Source organism: Eschscholzia californica, unplaced genomic scaffold (genome assembly GCF_041429995.1).
Source record: "Eschscholzia californica isolate CP2 unplaced genomic scaffold, dmEscCali1.0.p SCAF_2, whole genome shotgun sequence".
NCBI lineage: Eukaryota > Viridiplantae > Streptophyta > Magnoliopsida > Ranunculales > Papaveraceae > Eschscholzia > Eschscholzia californica.
The window spans coordinates 38,499,826-38,517,990 of NW_028238309.1; the positions used below are offsets into that span (position 1 = coordinate 38,499,826).

At 37.2% G+C, this 18,165-nt stretch overlaps 1 long non-coding RNA gene across 1 annotated transcript; it reads right to left on the minus strand.

The window, feature by feature from the left end:
* Window positions 1-7,426: 7,426 nt before the first annotated feature.
* LOC147557752 (uncharacterized) lies at window positions 7,427-8,731 on the minus strand. The gene is made up of 3 exons (XR_015233887.1): window positions 8,442-8,731; window positions 7,942-8,113; window positions 7,427-7,548 (listed from the first exon to the last, which is right to left on the minus strand). It is a non-coding gene; the product is annotated as an uncharacterized LOC147557752 (long non-coding RNA).
* Window positions 8,732-18,165: the final 9,434 nt, after the last annotated feature.

The window sequence follows — 18,165 nt, forward strand, 5'->3', positions numbered from 1 at the left end:
TGAAAGCAGATATTAAAGAAATTATAATTTTCAATATTTACAACTCATCACCGTCCATAGACGCGGAAGAAAATGTTATCACCACTTGAATAGATATTTTGAACTCGGTGTAGTATTTTTCTTACCACAAGTTCAGTTACGATCTCTTAAGAATCAGTTGAAAATAATTTCAATCCTGAAATATCAATATTTCTCATTCTTCAGGAATGAGTAAACAAATTTAATTTGTTCTGCAATGATTTACTGTCGTGGTGATGATTAACCAACTCATATTGGTATATTTTCGTCCTTTAGTGATTTGATTTATTATCATCTTATAGAAAATTTATACTTCAAACTCTTCTAGAAATTTTGAGATTTGAAGACATATTTCACACACACCAAACTTTAGGTTTGGTAATCTCATGTACAAATAGATGATTCAATTTCATTGTAACCAAAATCAGATGGTTAAATTTTTCTCTTTGGAAAAATCTTCATTAACAGATCAAAATATGCACTCATGATGTATTCATACAAAAATAAACATTAGTTATGAGACCAATACCATTTTTTTTTTTTTTACGAGAAGAACTAGAATTGCACTACATTCATATTAGTTTGAAATACCAACCATTTTTCATTATCAGCTATGTAACTCTAATATCCTTTTGATATGATTCACTATGCCTCAACAATCACAAAATCAATGGTTAGAGATAAATAAGAATAATAAGCTTAAAAATTCAACAAAGAAATGTGCAAATACCTTTTGATTTACCAATTACAATTGACCAAACTTACCCATGTTTCTCATTTGTTTGTATCTTGATCAATAAGTGGAAAATTTCTTCTTCCCTTTCATCATTGATGATAGAGCAATTCGTGCTGATAACGTGTTGTGAAAAATAAAAGAGGGAAGAAGAAAGATAATAGAAATGTAGACAAAAGATATAGAGACAAGTATAACTAGAATTTGTATTCATATGTTTGTAGATGATTTCTCTACTTTGATATATTGGTATATTAGGTACATTGGTACACTAGTTTGGTCCATTGCTACATTAGCTAGAGACCTCTTTATATAGGCCTTTGAAGAGTTACATATCTAATACAAGAGTTACATATAATCAATGGTGCTTGAATACAAATAATGGTGGAGAACTTATGGTGGTGGGAGTTACCAAAGTGTGGTGGTCAGCCACCATAAATCAAAGATTTATAACATAAATAACAATATTTCATTAAAACACTAACTGAAAAATCTTAAATAATAGAATATTGTCGTATCTCTTAACACAAAGAGATAATAGTAATACTCTAATCACTTTGGCATAAATATCAACATCTAACTTGTCATTACATTTTGTAATGACAATATTACTCATTGACAAGTCATCTTTCCCCGTTTAAGAAATATTAAAAAATTTAAAATACTATTTTATGTTTTCGAATATTTTACTTAATACTTTAAAAGTATGATATTTGTTATTACCGAAAAATTTTAACCGCATTAATAAAAATTTAGGTTATAAGTTACGAAAATAATGATATCTCATATTAAGATTTTAAAAGTTTTGATCAATTTAAGTAATATACTAATAAAGTAAAAAAACTAAGATATTATTATTTTTATTATATGTCGTGTTTTTAGAAATTGATGCGCTATCATAAATCTTTTGAAGTTTTACAATTCCTGAGATTGCGTCAATACTGAAGACGAAGATGTATTGATTTAAAAATGGGTTAATTCCGTTTTGGCCCCCATATTGTGACCAACTCACCGTTTTGGCCCCCAATTGTGTCCGGCAGTTCGTTTTGGCCCCAAAGGGCCAAATTTTTTACCAAATTATCCTCGGGGGCCAAAATGAAATTATTTCTGAAAAAAAAGGATAAAGACACAAAAGCCACATCACCTATTTCTTTCTCCTCCACTCCACCTTATCTCTCCTCCATCACACCACTTCCTCTCCACCTAACCTTTCTTCTCCAGCGAATGGTCCCTGGCCGGAATAAAAATTCCGACCGGTCACCTTTAACATAAAAAAAAATTATTTCTCATCATATTTAGGATATTCAGTATTTAGGATATTCAGTATTTAGGATAAATCGTATTTCTCATCGTGTTTATCTTTTAGGAAAAGTTTTTTCCCCATGAGACTCTTGTATCCCATGTTCAATAAATACTTATGATCTTTATCGACTGAGATCTTTTGATAGAATTCGTGATTAAGTCGACCAAGCATCGGGCACGCTTCTGCCCCCCATATTTCGAGATTGAGGTATCGACCCCACTTAGGCAGACCATCGTTGTATTCTCTTGAATCTTAGAATAGACCTGGTTGTATTTGAGCTAGAGTAAAGTTTAGGCGCATAGGACAATCGTACGGACCCCCTAGATCTGCGGTTGAGGGGCATGACTCTTTCGGATTCGACCTCCCCGTTGACTTGATACCCGTTGACCCGTTGGACTTTTGGTCATTTCTTGACTTATTCACCATAGTCAACTGATGACCATTTTTGGATCTTACGAGTTTCGCCACTCCTTAGTCGAAAGTAGAGAAACTAAAGGGTATAAAAACATTTAGTTTTTCTTTTAATTTCCACAAATAGCTTGCATAAATAATTCACATAGAAATTAAGGTAATTCACAATTTTTTTTCCGAGCTCGGTTAATTTGTGTATTATGAAACGTCTTAGGCAACGCTGCTTTACAGGGCTACTTACATGTCCTTTCACACATGATTAGCTCGAATATCTTTAACTTTTTCTTTTCCATTTGATTTTCTGACGTAAGGTAGCTTGATCTTCTGACCACACATTTTCTTCATGGTTAACTTTTGCTAAGTTGTTCTTCTTCTTTGATAATCTTCTTCAAACTTTTTGACTTCTTCTCGTTCATGGTGACACCTTTGCTCGAAATTGATAATGAGTTGTTATTTTTTTCACTATTCCATTCAAGGAAGTTGTGCTAAATGGGAGATCCGTTCAAAGAAGCGATTTTAACCTTGGGAACCGATTCAGCTTACTTCGCGGTACCGATGAGATTCGGGTGTCGTCTTGAATCTCTTTCCCTTGTTGATTTTTTCGTAAGATCTGGTTGAAAGTAAGGGATGATTCTCAGATCACTCTTTATTCTTCTCTGATTTCAAATTCGGAAGCTGGATAACACAAAACGGACTTGGGGGACTTCTCAATTTTCACTTCTCCAGGTTGGTGTTGTCTTTTTTTTGGGCGGCTCAATCATGTCTCTTCTTTTTCTCCATTCAGATGGGGAACGGAGTTGATTTAGTAAATCAGGGAGGTTTGTCCCTGATTTACTCTCAGCGATCCTTCCAAGAGTTTGCAATTTCTTTTGTAATAGATGTAGATTAGGGCAGAGGATCTGCTATCTTGAGTTATAATTTCTTCTGTAATAGATCTCGATTAGGATATAAAGTCTGCTAATTCGACTTGCAATAAATTCTTTAAACATGAATAAAACATAGTATTCCATTCCCGACTATTACTTTGTTTACTCGTTAGTTCGTCATTGGTTGTTCCCTTTGACCAAACAGACTTTTTTAATTGTCAGCAGTTGGTTTTTTTTTTTTAAGTGCCTTGATCATCGACGCAACTTTGTTTATGCTATTCTGTTTCGATTTCTCACGCGATGTTTCTCAACATGTCTTTCAATTATGAATGGGCATTTATTTTTTGGAACGTGGCTCCTGGTATCTTCAATTATCAACATATGAAAATGAAATAAAAAGAAGGCATAAGAAAGATTTAAATAAAAATAGCTCTAACAAGGTTTATGGGAGTCAACAATGAATTTACAAAGAAAATTGACTAAAGATGAACTAATCTTTTAATAGAGTCAAAATAGAATAATACAGGGCTAATAGGATAGCTAATTAAAAACTATGGCGCATATAGGACTTTACCCACAAAGAAATAAAAGAAAAGTGAGTTGGGGCTTTGTGATGCACCCGAAAAGGTTGCACACCCAAGCGGAGGTATCAAGTAGTAACCGATAAAACCGGAGTCGATCCAAGGATAGTAAGGTACTTCGAATGTCGAAAGGTCTTGTCCGTCGTTTTTAGTATTACTAGCTAACTTAGACAAAAATGGAAAGGACAAAGGTAAATGGGGGGTTTAAAGATTGGTTTATAAGAAATAAAGAAAACAAATAAAACTAACTAAACAATATATGTAAACGGGCGAGAGAGATCCGAGAGAAGAGTTCGGAGGAACAAGAGTCGGGGAACAACAAGTAAGAGAGGTGTCGAAGTCCGAGAATCCGATGTGGTGGATTTACAACTATGTACGGTCCGATCGAATGGATTGATGTAAATCTAGTCTCGATTCCTAAGGTGGACGTTCATAAGCACTACGTATGTCCGGAGATAATACTTAGTCAAACAAACGTCATAAACGATTAAAACCGAATCATCGAAAATGTTGTCTAGTCGCCTGACTATGTGAAGTGCATGACAAGACACATGCAAATTGAATCTAGACTACGATCGATATCGATCACTTTGCCTAATCGATTAACTATGCGAAGTACTTGATAAGACACATGAAAAATGATTGAAACAAGTAATCAAAATAAGAGAACATCAATTTATTATCAAAATATTAAATCATATTAAACATAATCACGAATTCATCATATTTCATCTCATATAATCGACACACTAAAGTTAGCTAAACATGGTGATTGAATAAGAAATGGAAAGAAAATGATGAGAGAATCCCCCTTTTTCGATGTGGTTCGAGGCTAAGATCATCAGAAAATATGAGTCTTTAAGGTGCATCCGATCTCCCCTTAGCAAATTCTGGGTTCCCCATAGTGACCATCATCATCTTCTTCATTTAAAACTCAACCTCCATTAAAGTTAAACCCTAATTTTCTCTCTCTAGCAATCTTCAACCAAAATCAAATCAAACCACATGGGAAGCTAGCCAAGGATGAGGGAAACAAAAGCCCTAAGGTTTTAGACCAAAATAATGACCGGAAAGCTCTTGAAAATCCGGCAAGGATATGTCTAAATCCGACCAAATCAGAGATCCGGCCAAACAAGATCCGGACGAGCCAAGATGCGACTGTCCCTAGGTGTCCCGAGCAAGATGTATGCAGCCCGAGCTCAGAACTCTGCCCGAGCGGCTGTTGCAGCAGCTCCCCGATTGTTGTTCCGGCCGGAGCTTGCACCAGCCCGAGCCAGGAAGTTGCTGCCGGCGTGAAGAAGCTACTGTCTGGTAGCCATCCCGAGAGTGTGCACGCGTCCTTTTGCTGCCGTCCTGTGTTGGTAGATGAAGCAACAGCCCGAGCTGCTCCCATGGAGCTCGGGTTGTTGTTGTCCCACGTCTCGAGCTCGTGTCGGCCAAGACTAGGCCGGCCTTAGTGCTGGCCGGCCGAGCTTGGGCGGCCCCCTTCTTTGTTCTCTCTTTTTTTCTCTCTATCAAGCTTCCAACTCCAAGAACAAGAAACCCTAGAACCCATTTCTCCCTCTCTTGCTTGGTAGCTTGGTAAAGAAGATGGATAGTAGAATAGGATCCCTTTAGACTACTTCAAACCCTTGACTGTGTCCATCCTTAAAGACTCTTGACTTGGACCAAAAGGGTGCCCATAGAATTTCTATTATTCTTTTCATCTTTGGGCTCTTGGGGTTGGGCTTCTTTCTAAAGGAAGGGAGTGCCTTCATTCTAAAGCAAGGGAGTGCCTTTATCTTGTCTCTACATTTAGAACCAAGGGGGGGTGCCTTCATAGAATCCCTGTTTCAAGACCGAACCTCGGCTTCTTTCATCCACAACTTTTTCGTCTGAACTCCGAATCGACTTCCGTTTTCACCGTCGGACTCGTCATTGACTCCACTTGTTGTTTGACTTCTGATTTTGACCAAAATTACCAAAATACTCCTCGAGCTCTTTTCTTCCCTTTTGCCGCATAAGATGAAAATGTGATAATTCGCTCTCTTTATTCCGAATTACACACCAAACCCCAAATAAACTACCTAGCAATAAAAACACATAAACAATTAGAAATAAAATCCGAAAAGAACTAACTCATCAAAGTTAAGTGACCTAAATGTGGCGTTTTCACGCCACATCACTTTGGGGATTCGAACCTCAGACTAATGTTTTTTTAGTTAAACTAGAATTTTCATTCATATGTAGGAATTCAATCCAAAACATTACATGGTTTTGAGATTTTTGAGTCCTGTGAGTAAAACATGAGATTTACAGAAGTAAATTACCACACGGAACTTACAAAAGTAAATTACAACATGAAGGGAAAGGAGTACAACATTACAAAAACTAAACGAAAAGGCCCTAAAGGTCACATAATGAAAAGATCCTAAAGGTCACGAATAAGAAGACCCTAAACGTCGTAATCATTATTATACTAAAATATGTGTAGGATTGATGTACCAAGTAGAGAAATGGAGAGCGCGCGAGTCTGTCATACTGAAGTTGCAGAGCGAAGATAAATTATTCTTTTCTTTTTCTTTTTCTTTTTCTTTTTCTTTTTCTTTCTTCTTCGCGAGAGCATTAAAGAAAATAGGATTAGGGATTAAAGAAGGGTTCTGGGGTTCGCTAAGCTCAAAATTCTTATGTACATCGATGTTTTTCAAATAATTCTTATCTCTTGTAAGCATTTTGTCTAACATTTAAGGAGCGTCATTCAGTAGAAGAGAGGGGGTTGTTGGCTTTGATCTTAGGTGCCTCTAAAAACAAGAGAAAGTCGATGGAAATCCTCATGACTAGAGTCTGGAATTTCTATCGAGGTGCCCTATCGGTAAAAATAGTAGAATGATTGGGGTATAGGTTGTGTCTATAATGTTCAGGGTATGGGTAATGGTTTGGGTGTGGATATTTGTATGGACACGGATCAGTTTGTGAAAAGTTAGGTTGACTTGAATTGAGTGATGGGGAAGTAGTTTGGATAGGTAAATTGTTCGGGCTTGTGTAGGGTGCATGTAGAGTATGAAGGTAAAGAGGAAGTGGAGGTGCCTTTAGTAGACGTGATATTTGATTATTTAAGTTTTATTCTCTTTGAACCTATAATCAGATGATCCCTAATATCTCGAGTTTGATGAGCCACAAACAAACTTAGATCTAATACCATAAACACTACTGTTTTAAATTATATATCGTCATGCATCTATTTTCGTCTATTGCCTATTATCGGCATGTGTCTATTTCTTTCTACTGTCAAGAATAAACTCAAAACATTCAAAAATCAAAATTAATTTTTAACCTTTTGTAGAGAAACAGTTTCAAGAACAGTAGATTAATACATGAATTTCCTTAGCATAAATACAAATATGCAAAGTGATCTTTGATGGTGATATAAGAAAAATAGAAAATTTGATGCAAGAGCTGGAAAAGATAGTAGGTCCAAAATAAGTATCTATGTCTTGTCAGAAGCAATTGTTTTTATGGTAAAACACACCAGATACTAATGCAGAAGCAAAAAACATCACTTTCAGATCAGACATAGAAATCGAATGCTTTCAGAAGTTCAGCACATCCTTTAGATCTTTGAAACTTGTTCTCCTTCTGTATCTATACTATGCTATCCTGCATATTTGAAAAATGCAAAGTAAATTTGAAATTAAAATAAAATTAATGAGGCCATAAAATTACATAATCAACAATGGCTTCTTATCAATCCAAATGAATAACATCAAGCGTCTATGAACAGTCGTAACTGTAGTCATCTAGTCTTGTAGTTAATGCTAATTTTACTTCTGTAAATGTTCACACCAAGTTCAAACTAATAACGTGTCATTCTTTCTTATCAAAAATTTAAACTCGCTGAGATTTGGCAAGAAATAATGATTACTGAATTTGTCGCATTACGTGAAGAAAAAATATAATAAACTAAGAAAATTTATGTAATGACAACTGCAGTCATAATAGTTATCGACAAACTCCGAAGTTAGTAAGAGAGCCTCTCAAAGATGACCTTACCAAGCAATGGTTTAACATGGTGTTATCCTCTTCCCGTACTCCTTTCCTACAGTTCAAATTGATGCAAGACTTTAATTTGTAAACAAGCTGTGTCAAGTTTTTTGTTGAAAGGAACTGTATCAAGTTGGTAGCTGAAGTTTCCAGTAGTCTCTGCTAAGGAATTTCGTCAAATCTAAGAAATCAACAACAAATCAAGTACTATTCATTCTCAACTCTGTATATAATGATCATTCGTGTTAATAACAAGTTGATTGTGCAAATTCAAACCTTTTTACCTAAGGAAAATAGGTGTCCTGTCATTTAACCATATCACATAATATACTAATACATCATTTACCTATGAACCTAACTGACTAATTTATTACGTGCAATGTAAACTAACTCGACGTAAAAAAACATAAATTCATTTTAAATAAACCAAACTAAAATAGTTTAACAACCCTTCGAAATACAAACTGAGCTAATTGGATGTAATACTAATAACTTGATAGAAATATTACCTTTGCACCATGGAGATTGAAGTTTAGGACTATCCGTTGCCACCAAGTCCAGGTTGAAAAACTTATCTTCATGTACTTTCTACACAAATAGAGATGAAAGTCTTAGTTTTACCGTCTTGATATGGTGTTGAACTACCCCAAACAATTCATACCTACATCATAAGAAAATATACCAAGATCCATATCTTGTTATCTACATTGCAAAATTTATGCGAAAATTAAACAACAAAAATTAAAAGCATCATTCAAGGTGCATTGTTACTTGCTATTGAATTTTGTCGGGCAGTGTAAAAGCGAAATTAGTTTAATAATATTTCACGAATCCTATACTTACAATGGAACTTCATAATTATTACGGAACTAGTTATTGCAACAATTGACGTACCTAATCTGGAAAGAGAACATTTTACAGATTTGTCATATGCTATTTCGAGCCCTGAACAATTAAGAATTTAAACAACATTAACAGTCTTGTGTACTCAGATATACTAAAGATCGTCGTGCTCTATGTACTCAAACATACAAAGTGTCTTGTGTGCTCAAAGAGACTCAAAGATATAGATTAGAGAAACTAACTCTGATATTCAATATATATATATAATCAAGAAGCCTTCTGCTGATGTCAAAAAAACGCCAGTCCCGGTTATCAGTCAGAAAATAGAGGTTTGATGTTGATTTGTGATGTGGCGTTTAAATGCCACATTTGGATCACTTAACTTCGATGAGTTAGCTCATTTCAAGTTTTATTTGTAATCATTTATGTGTTTTTCTTGGCAGGTACCTTATTTGAAGTTTGATGTTAGATTCGGAATAAAACGGAGCATTTATCACATTTTCATCTCATGTGAAAGAGACCGGAAGGAAAGAGCACCAGGGGTATTTTGGTCATTTTGTGAAAATCAGAGCTTAAATGGAAAGTAGAGTCAATGGTGAGTCCGACGACGAAAACGGAAGTCGAATCGGAGTTCGGACGGAAAAGTTATGGAACAAAGAAGTCGAGGGACATTTTTGTCTACTTTGGAAATTAGAAATGTAGAAATATATGCTGAAGGCACCCCTTGGTTGCTAATGAGATACAAGGCCCAAAGCCCAAAGGCCAAGATTCTAAGAAAGAATTGGAGAAATCTATAAGCACCCCTCTCTTATGTCTCAAGGGTTTGGATAAAGGAAAAGAAAATCTGAAAAAGAGGGGGCATCTTCTCCATTAGGTTTTTAGGGTTGGTGGTTTTTGAAGGGAGAGAAAAATGGGGGTGAAGGATTCCGGCCAAAGCTCGGCCGGAAAGCTAAACCGGCCAAAGCTTTGGCCGGCACGAGAGGGGACAGCAGGCACGGGAACAACGAAGGAGGCAGCAGCTCGAGTTCGGGTTTCTTAGGTATCAGCTCGGGACAGCCATTGACGGCACGGGACGAAGCTCTAGAAGCTGGGACAGAGAGGACAACTCCGGTCTCCTACACGAGCAGCAGCTTGGGACAAAGAAGAAGGAGGCAGCAGCTCGGGTTCATCACCTACCAGCACGAAAATCAGCTCGGGACCTGACCACAGCAGCTCGGGACGGTGTTGTGCAACTCAACAGCAACATGACACAGCTTGGTTCAAGTTCTCTTGGCCGGAAATTGTTGATCTTTGTCGGACTCGGTTGTAGTGATTCCGGCCATTATTTTGGCCGGAAAGGTTAGGGGTTTTACTTGATTCATCATTGCTTTGCTTCCTTTGAGTTCTATTTGTGCTTTGGTGTTGATTTTATAGAGAGAGAAAGCTTGGTTTAAAGCTTTCATGGTGGATTGTTATTGAAAGGAAGAAGACAACTCTGTTGTTAAGGGGAGGTCAAGTTCGGCTGAGAGGACACCTAATTGTATTCTGTTAAAGGGACTCCTGCATTCTTTTACAGGGAGATCGACAGCACTTCAACATATATATTTCCCGTCGATCTTAGTCTCGCCTCATCGGAATAGGGAGATTCTCACCTTAACTCGTGTCTTTCTTTGTTTTCTTCCCGTTTATTATTTGTATCGCCATGTCTAGATAGCTTTTGTAGTCGGATACTCGTGAAACATGTTTTGATGTGACAAAAGAGTTTCATTGCTTTTAATGATAAAATCTTCCGGGTTTTTAGACCGTTCATGGACTGGAATCTGAGTTAAACCAAGAGTTCGTTGACCAATCCAAGTAAATGGGTGAAGTTAACTAACTTTTCATGCTTATAGATCATTAGTACTAGTCACTATCGATTTTGTGCATCTAAGTATCCCTCTCATTCGATTCTTGCTCGAATCTTCCCGAATCTCCCACCTTTAGTTTAGTTAGCCTTATTTGTTTATTTATTTGAAATCAATCCATAAACCCCACTTATTATCTTTTCGTTTTTCGTCTTAGTTAGTCAGTGACACCTAGACCGGTGGGCTAGACTCTTTCGGTATTCGAATTACCTCCCTATCTTTGAGGATCGATCCCGGTCTTACCGGGTTATTACTTGACTCCCGCATACTTGCGGGTGGAGACCTATTTAGGAAACTTTCTAGGCCCGTCAAGTTTTGGGCGCCGCTGTCGGGGATAGGTTTAGTAGTTTGAATATTGTTTGTTTGTTTTGTTCATTAGTTTAGTGTTATTTGTTAACTTAGACGTTTTTGTTTATTTTCGCAGTTTCTGACTCTTTCTTGTTTTTAGGAACTACTTTAAGAAAAAAAAAAGCCGAAAAAAAAAGTTAGGAGCGAAGGAAAAGACAAGAGTTAAAAAAAAAAGCTAATCGAAAGGAAGAACGAAGCGGGAGGAACATTCGCTAGTATCGTATTCTATTTCTTTCTTTCTTACTTGTGTGTGATTGGTTGAATAGTTCCATTTATAACTTGTGTGTTGTTCCTTGAACATTGTGAGATCATGGCACGTTATTCTAACGGTTGGCCATTATATGTTGATAATGATGACCTTGATCTGAGGAGTTTCATCATACCTGACCTGATATGACCTTAAGAGAATACCAACAGTTGCGTGGAGCTGAGCTTAACCAACATGGTATGACCCTAGGAGAATACCGACGGATGAATGAGGGCAATAGGCCAGTTGAGCCTCATCGACCTGGTATGACCTTAGGGGAATACCAACAGATGAGTAGAAACGAGCCTGACCAATATGGTATGACCTTCGGGGATTATCAACGAATGTCTAGAAACGGTCCGATTAGTGAGTGGAGTAGACCAGAACCTGATCGATCTCGTATGATATTAGGAGAATACCGACATATGTATAGAGATGGTCAGATTAGTGATGGATATAGTCTGACACCAAATATGTATGAGAGCCCATATAGTCCACACTATTCTGAAACTAGTGACTTTAGAGACAGGTATGATCCTAGTATGTACGGTGGGAGTTATGATCAAGAGTCTTCATTTAATTATACTAGTGAGCCTTATTATGAGGAGACTCTCGAGGATAGATCCCAAACAGAGTCTAAGAGTCATTTTACTGAGATGGTGTTGCAATTTGCCACTCAAATGCAGCAGGAGATTGAGTCCATGGCTCAACAGGTAAAAATGCTTAAGTCACAGCCATTCGTCGACGAGGAAGAGGTTTCACCACCCCAAACTCAAGAGGGTACTAGGTACGATGACGAGGATAATACGTCTAACCCTAGTACTAAGTTAAATGTCGATGAATTTACTGATAGTACCCAAGAATCTGAACAGATTGATGACCTTATAGTCTCTTTACCTCGATCCTTATCGTCTCATTATGATAAGACTCTACCAGACTTTGATGCTCAGGATGATGGCTCTATGAGCAAGTTTGAGGATGACACGATTATGAACTATCCGATTTTTGACACTTGTAAGGAGTCAATCTTAGATACAATGCTAGGAAGGCCTGATATTATAACTCACTGCGAGGCTCCAGATGCCTTTGAGGGTATTGATGACTTAGTAGTTAGAGACATGTTGGATAGTTTGTCAGACTATTTACCTAAGGAAATCATGGACCTTGACTTGGTCCCTGAGCCTATTGCCTTACCCTTAGAGTCTAGTTCGACTTTCCACATGATCTCAAACTCGGTTGTTAATCCCTTTTGGGACATTTCAGACGTCTTTCCAAAGACGTCTATGGACATAGTGGATATTCTATCCACTAAGCTTCCAGTTGATTTTTTGCCTTCTACTGATATTTTGACCCTTCACGTGTATGTCAATCCTTTTGATGATTTCTTCGTTGTCGTTCCTTCTATTTATGCCTCCTTAGTGGACTGTGCACCCACTAAGTTTGGGGATGGCTTGTTTTCTTTTATCGTCTCATGTGCACTTCATATTCTTTATCTTTTTGTGAGACGATTATCACCGGCATATAGCTTTCTTTGGGTTGACCCCCAAAATTTCCGTCTCTTATTGTATGATCTTTGACTGGCTGAGATGGGTCTTGATGTTTGTGGGTATCATCTCTGGAAACCCTCCACGAGACAGAACTCGTGCTCTTGTGAAAGCAAGAGAATCAACGGCTAATTGCATAGCTCAATGCAATAGTGTTTACCCGCGTTAGTGGTCATTTTTATGGTCATGATCTTATATGCTTCATTCTCATATCTCTTGTTGATCATAGGAGCATTTCTTACTTGTTTTGCTTCTGAGGCATAGTTTGTTCCAAGTTTGGGGATGGCGACGAGCTCGACATCAACTTGGAACCTGTTCATACACGAGTCTCGGTAGTAGTATCTCTTATCTCCTCCGGCTATGGTAATATCTTTCCATTCTTCTCTTTAAATTAATATGTCTTATCTTTTGGTGAGTATATGGTTGAAACATTGAGGACAATGTTAGTTTTAAGTTTGGGGATGGGGTATGACTTTTAGCCATGACCATGGGGTTTCAAAAGACAAGAGGGTTCAATAATTCGACCAAATTTGAATTTTTTTTTTTTGGGTAGATTTGATATGACTTTAGTGGTATGCTTAAGTATGTTGATGCATGTGTTTCAGTTTTGGTGAATGTTATGCATGTTCTTAGTCTTTTTCATGAATGTCGAGTCCTTTAGCGTTTGTTGTCTGATCATGTGAGTAGCATCCTAAGGAAGAAGAAACATTTCTGAGGGACCTATACTAGTCATTAGCGGAGACTTAAACCAATGTGAGATATCTGAGCCTTTATATTGTTTTCGAGTGTACTCTTCTGCGCTAACTCTGGGTAGAATGAAGAGCTACTCAACCTCGTAACTTTTAAAAGAGCTTAGACGATCTCATGAGCTCAACTTTCTTAGCCACTAGGAGTGACATCATGATAGCGACCTTACTCTTGTAGTCCATGAAACCCGATAATAGTGTCAACTATAGGGAAACGGATACTCCGCCACCTATTCATCATCTTACTCCCGAGAATGAAGGCATGATAGTTATAGAAAGAAGAATGTGAAAGCAAAGTGCGAAAGAAGAAAAAGTTGTTTGTTGAGAATACTAGTGTTAGTATTTGTTTTGTTATAAAAAAAATGAAAAAAAAAAGAAAAAAAAAAGTGAAAAGAAAAAAAGAATCAAGTTTATTTGTATTTTTGTGTGTTGTGAAAAAATAAAGTGTTAAAAGCAAAAACTAAATTTAGAAGTTGTTTGAACGTTCTTTTTATTGAAGGCGTCGACATTCTCGGGATCTCATCACTTCCATCTCATTACTTGTATCCGTTGACCTTTAGGAAACATTGTTAGAGGGTAGATTGGGTGAGACGGGTGAGTGAGCTCCCCACTCCATTTTAGTGGTTATTTCCATTCTTTAGAGATCATTTCGTTCTAAAACATTTTATCCTCATTTGTTTTGTATGTGTTGAGTTTCACTTTATTCCATGCTCACACTTTATAGTGAACCCATTGTTATCCATTTTTTTAGTGGTTTTATGTTTTTGAGTGTATGACCGTGAGGCTATAGTCGAGGCAAAATGTACTAAGATAGGAATCGAGGTTTTGCAACTTTGGACTTAGATGATGCTCATTATGATTGGGCGCTTACATTTTAGGATGAGATTACTAGTGAGGAGACTTTAGCATTTATATGCGTTTATCGATTTTGATTCGCTTGTTTAGCATGCTTGCGTGTGTCATTGGTTGTCATTATCTTATTTACATAGATGTTGAACTCTTTTATGTCTTTGGAATCTTGAATTTTGTGGGTATATTCTCTGGAAACCCTCACGAGACGACACTCGTCCACTAGGGGTAACTTAGGGGTTTAACGGCTTGTTGCATACGCTAAATGCAACCGGGATTCCTCTGAAAGTGAGTTAGGCTTTACTTTATTGTTTTGTTTTGATTTGTTTGCTCGAGGACTAGCAAATTCTAAGTTTGGGGATGTTTGATGTGGCGTTTAAATGCCACATTTGGATCACTTAACTTCGATGAGTTAGCTCATTTCAAGTTTTATTTGTAATCATTTATGTGTTTTTCTTGGCAGGTACCTTATTTGAAGTTTGATGTTAGATTCGGAATAAAACGGGCATTTATCACATTTTCATCTCATGTGAAAGAGACCGGAAGGAAAGAGCACCAGGGGTATTTTGGTCATTTTGTGAAAATCAGAGCTTAAATGGAAAGTAGAGTCAATGGTGAGTCCGACGACGAAAACGGAAGTCGAATCGGAGTTCGGACGGAAAAGTTATGGAACAAAGAAGTCGAGGGACATTTTTGTCTACTTTGGAAATTAGAAATGTAGAAATATATGCTGAAGGCACCCCTTGGTTGCTAATGAGATACAAGGCCCAAAGCCCAAAGGCGGCATTGATTATAGTGAGGTATTTACTCCTGTTACTCGTATGGAAACAATTAGATTGTTGATATCTATAACGGCTCAATATTCATGGAAAATTTATCAACTTGATGTCAAGTCGGCATTCTTGAATGGTATCCTTGAGGAAGAGATATATGTTGAACAGCCTTTAGGGTATGTTAGAAGTGGTAAAGAAGACAAAGTTCATAAGTTGAAGAAGGCCCTTTATGGGTTAAAGCAAGCTCCACGTGCCATGGAATGCAAAAATTGATAAGTATTTTCAAGAAAATGGGTTTGAAAAGTGTCCTCATGAGCACACTTTATATATGAAAGTGAAAGAAGATGGAGATATGTTATTTTTTTGTCTCTATGTTGATGATTTGATATTCACCAGTAATGATTCAAGACTATTTGAAGAGTTCAAGAAGAACATGATTAAGGAATTTGACATGACTGGTATTGGGTTGATGAGTCATTTCCTTGGTACCGAAGTGAAGCAAATGGAAAATTGAATATTTATTTCTCAAGGTGGATAAGCTAAAAAATTCCTTAAAAGATTTAAAATGGAGTCGTGTAATCCGGTAAACACCCGTCTTGAAAGTGGAGTGGAATGGAGAAAATGCACCGGAAGAAGTTATGTGGATCCTATATATTTCAAATGTTTGAATGGAAGTCTACGTTATCTTACATGTACAAGACCAGATATTCTTTAAGGAGTTGGGCTAGTGAGTAGGTACATGGAGACACCAGATGAGTCTCATCTTAATGTTGGAAAGAGGCTCCTTCGATATATTAAAGGTACACTCAATGATGGTTTATTTTTCTCTTGTGCACAGGATTTTAAACTTATTGGTTAGTCCGATAATGTTTGGGGTAGAGACTTAGACAAACGAAAGAGTACATCAGAGTTTGTATTTTTTATGGGTTATACGGCATTTACTTGGTCTTCCAAGAAACAACCCATTGTGACTTTATTTACATGTGAAGCGGAATATGTAGCCGCTAACTCTATGATTTGTCGTGCCATTTGGTTAAGAAATATGTTGAAGCATCTTCAATGCCCTCAAGTTGGTCCAACCGAAGTGTTTCTTGACAACAAATCGGCTATTTCTTTAGCTAAAAATTCCGTTTGTCATGAAAGAAGTAAGCACATCGATACACGCTATCATTTTATTCGTAGAAATGTTAAAGAAGGTGATATTGAAGTGATGTATTCCAAGTCTCAAGATCAAATAGCGGATATATTTACTAAGCCTTTGAAGCATGATGTCTTTGAAAGATTGAAGTGGATGTTAGGTATGAGTAGGGGTGGGAATGTTGCCCTCGAGCCCGAAACCGCCCATGGGTACCCGAGCCCATGACTGACCACGGGCACCCGCTACCCGTTGCGGGTAGATCCCGCCCGGCCCGATGAAATTTGGTGGGCGGGCGCGGGTAAAACCCCTTGCCCGACCTCCCGCCCACACCCGAGTCCGATAGTGCAAGCCCGATTGGTGCTTATGTATACCCGCCCATTTGTGGTCCATTAGGAAGCCTAAAAGAAGAAATCCACTTCAAATCTTCAATAAGGTAACGTATGCCGTTAGATGAGGGGTCTCTAAGATACCGCTCATCCGTTAAATCTAGGGTTAATAAATCCACCATTACCCTGTTATATATACCCCACGTACTCCCTAAACTTCTGCCTTTTCCACTTCTCTTTCTGTTGTTCTGGTACTCTACTAGTGTTTCACTTTCTTCTATTTCTTTCTCTCTCTATCTCATTCCTTTATAAGTTTCTGATTATTTATACAGGATCTATAACTAAGACCAATACAAATATGTAAACAAGATCTATTACTAAGACCAAATACAAGCATATATATAAATATATATACTCCCTCCGTCCCATATTGAATGACCTAATTTCTATTTTGGGTTGTCCCATTTTAGTGTCATGTTTCTAAAAATTAAGAAAAACATTTTTCGCTCTTTCCAACAATACCCATTATTATAAATTTAATGACAACTTTATTTAAAAGTAAATTCATTTTTTTCATTGTAACTTACAAAAGTTAAGGAGGTTACAATTGGAAAAACCATGTTATTTTTTAAAGTCAAGCTCCAATTAATGATGTTCCCTTAAGAAGTTGGGTTTTCAAAATAGGTCATTTTTTTTGGGACTGAGGGAGTATATAACATTAATAATCTACTGAAATATGAAAGAAGAAATGAATTGATTCCCTAAACAAACAAATACAAAAATGATTTAGACTTGGATGAAGAACTATGCCCAATACCCGAGCCGCCCGTTGCCCGACAACCCGACTCCTCTAGCAGGTGTGGGCGGGCTTTGGGCAGAGGAAAATAAAAAATTACCCGCCCGATCTACCCGACTACCCTAATAGCCAAAGAGAAGATCTACCCGACCCGCCCGAGTCCGAATTGTTTTTACCCGTGGGCGCCCATACCCGCCTGATTCCCACCCCTAGGTAGGAGAAGCTATGGAAATTTGATTTAAGGGAGATGTTGTGAAATGGGCTTTAAACCAATTTTGGGTTTGGACCAATATGAATTGTAAGAAAGTTTGGGCTTGAGTTAACTAGTGGTATCAAATAGAAGTAGTAAAAGAAGCCCAAGAAAAGGCTCCAAGAGTTACTAAGAAAAAATAGAAATAATGAGGTTCTTCTTTTGTAGATCTAGAATAATTTAGTGAAAGAAAGAAGAAAATGTGTTCTTGAGAGAAGATTGTTAATAAAGACAAATGGAAGAAATCTACGGGCATGTAGTTAAGACTATTATCTAGTTATGAATGTGTTTCTTTTGTTAATAATAAAAACAACTACTAGTATTTATGTTTGATGAAGATTTGAGATTGAAGGTGAAATTAATTTGAGTATATTGTGTTAGATTGGTTATGTTATAGTTGGTATATCTTCAACATGTACGGTGTCAACAAATCTATAGAAAACAGCGATGAGTCAAACTGTAAGTGATTATAAACTTACGGAGAGGAGAA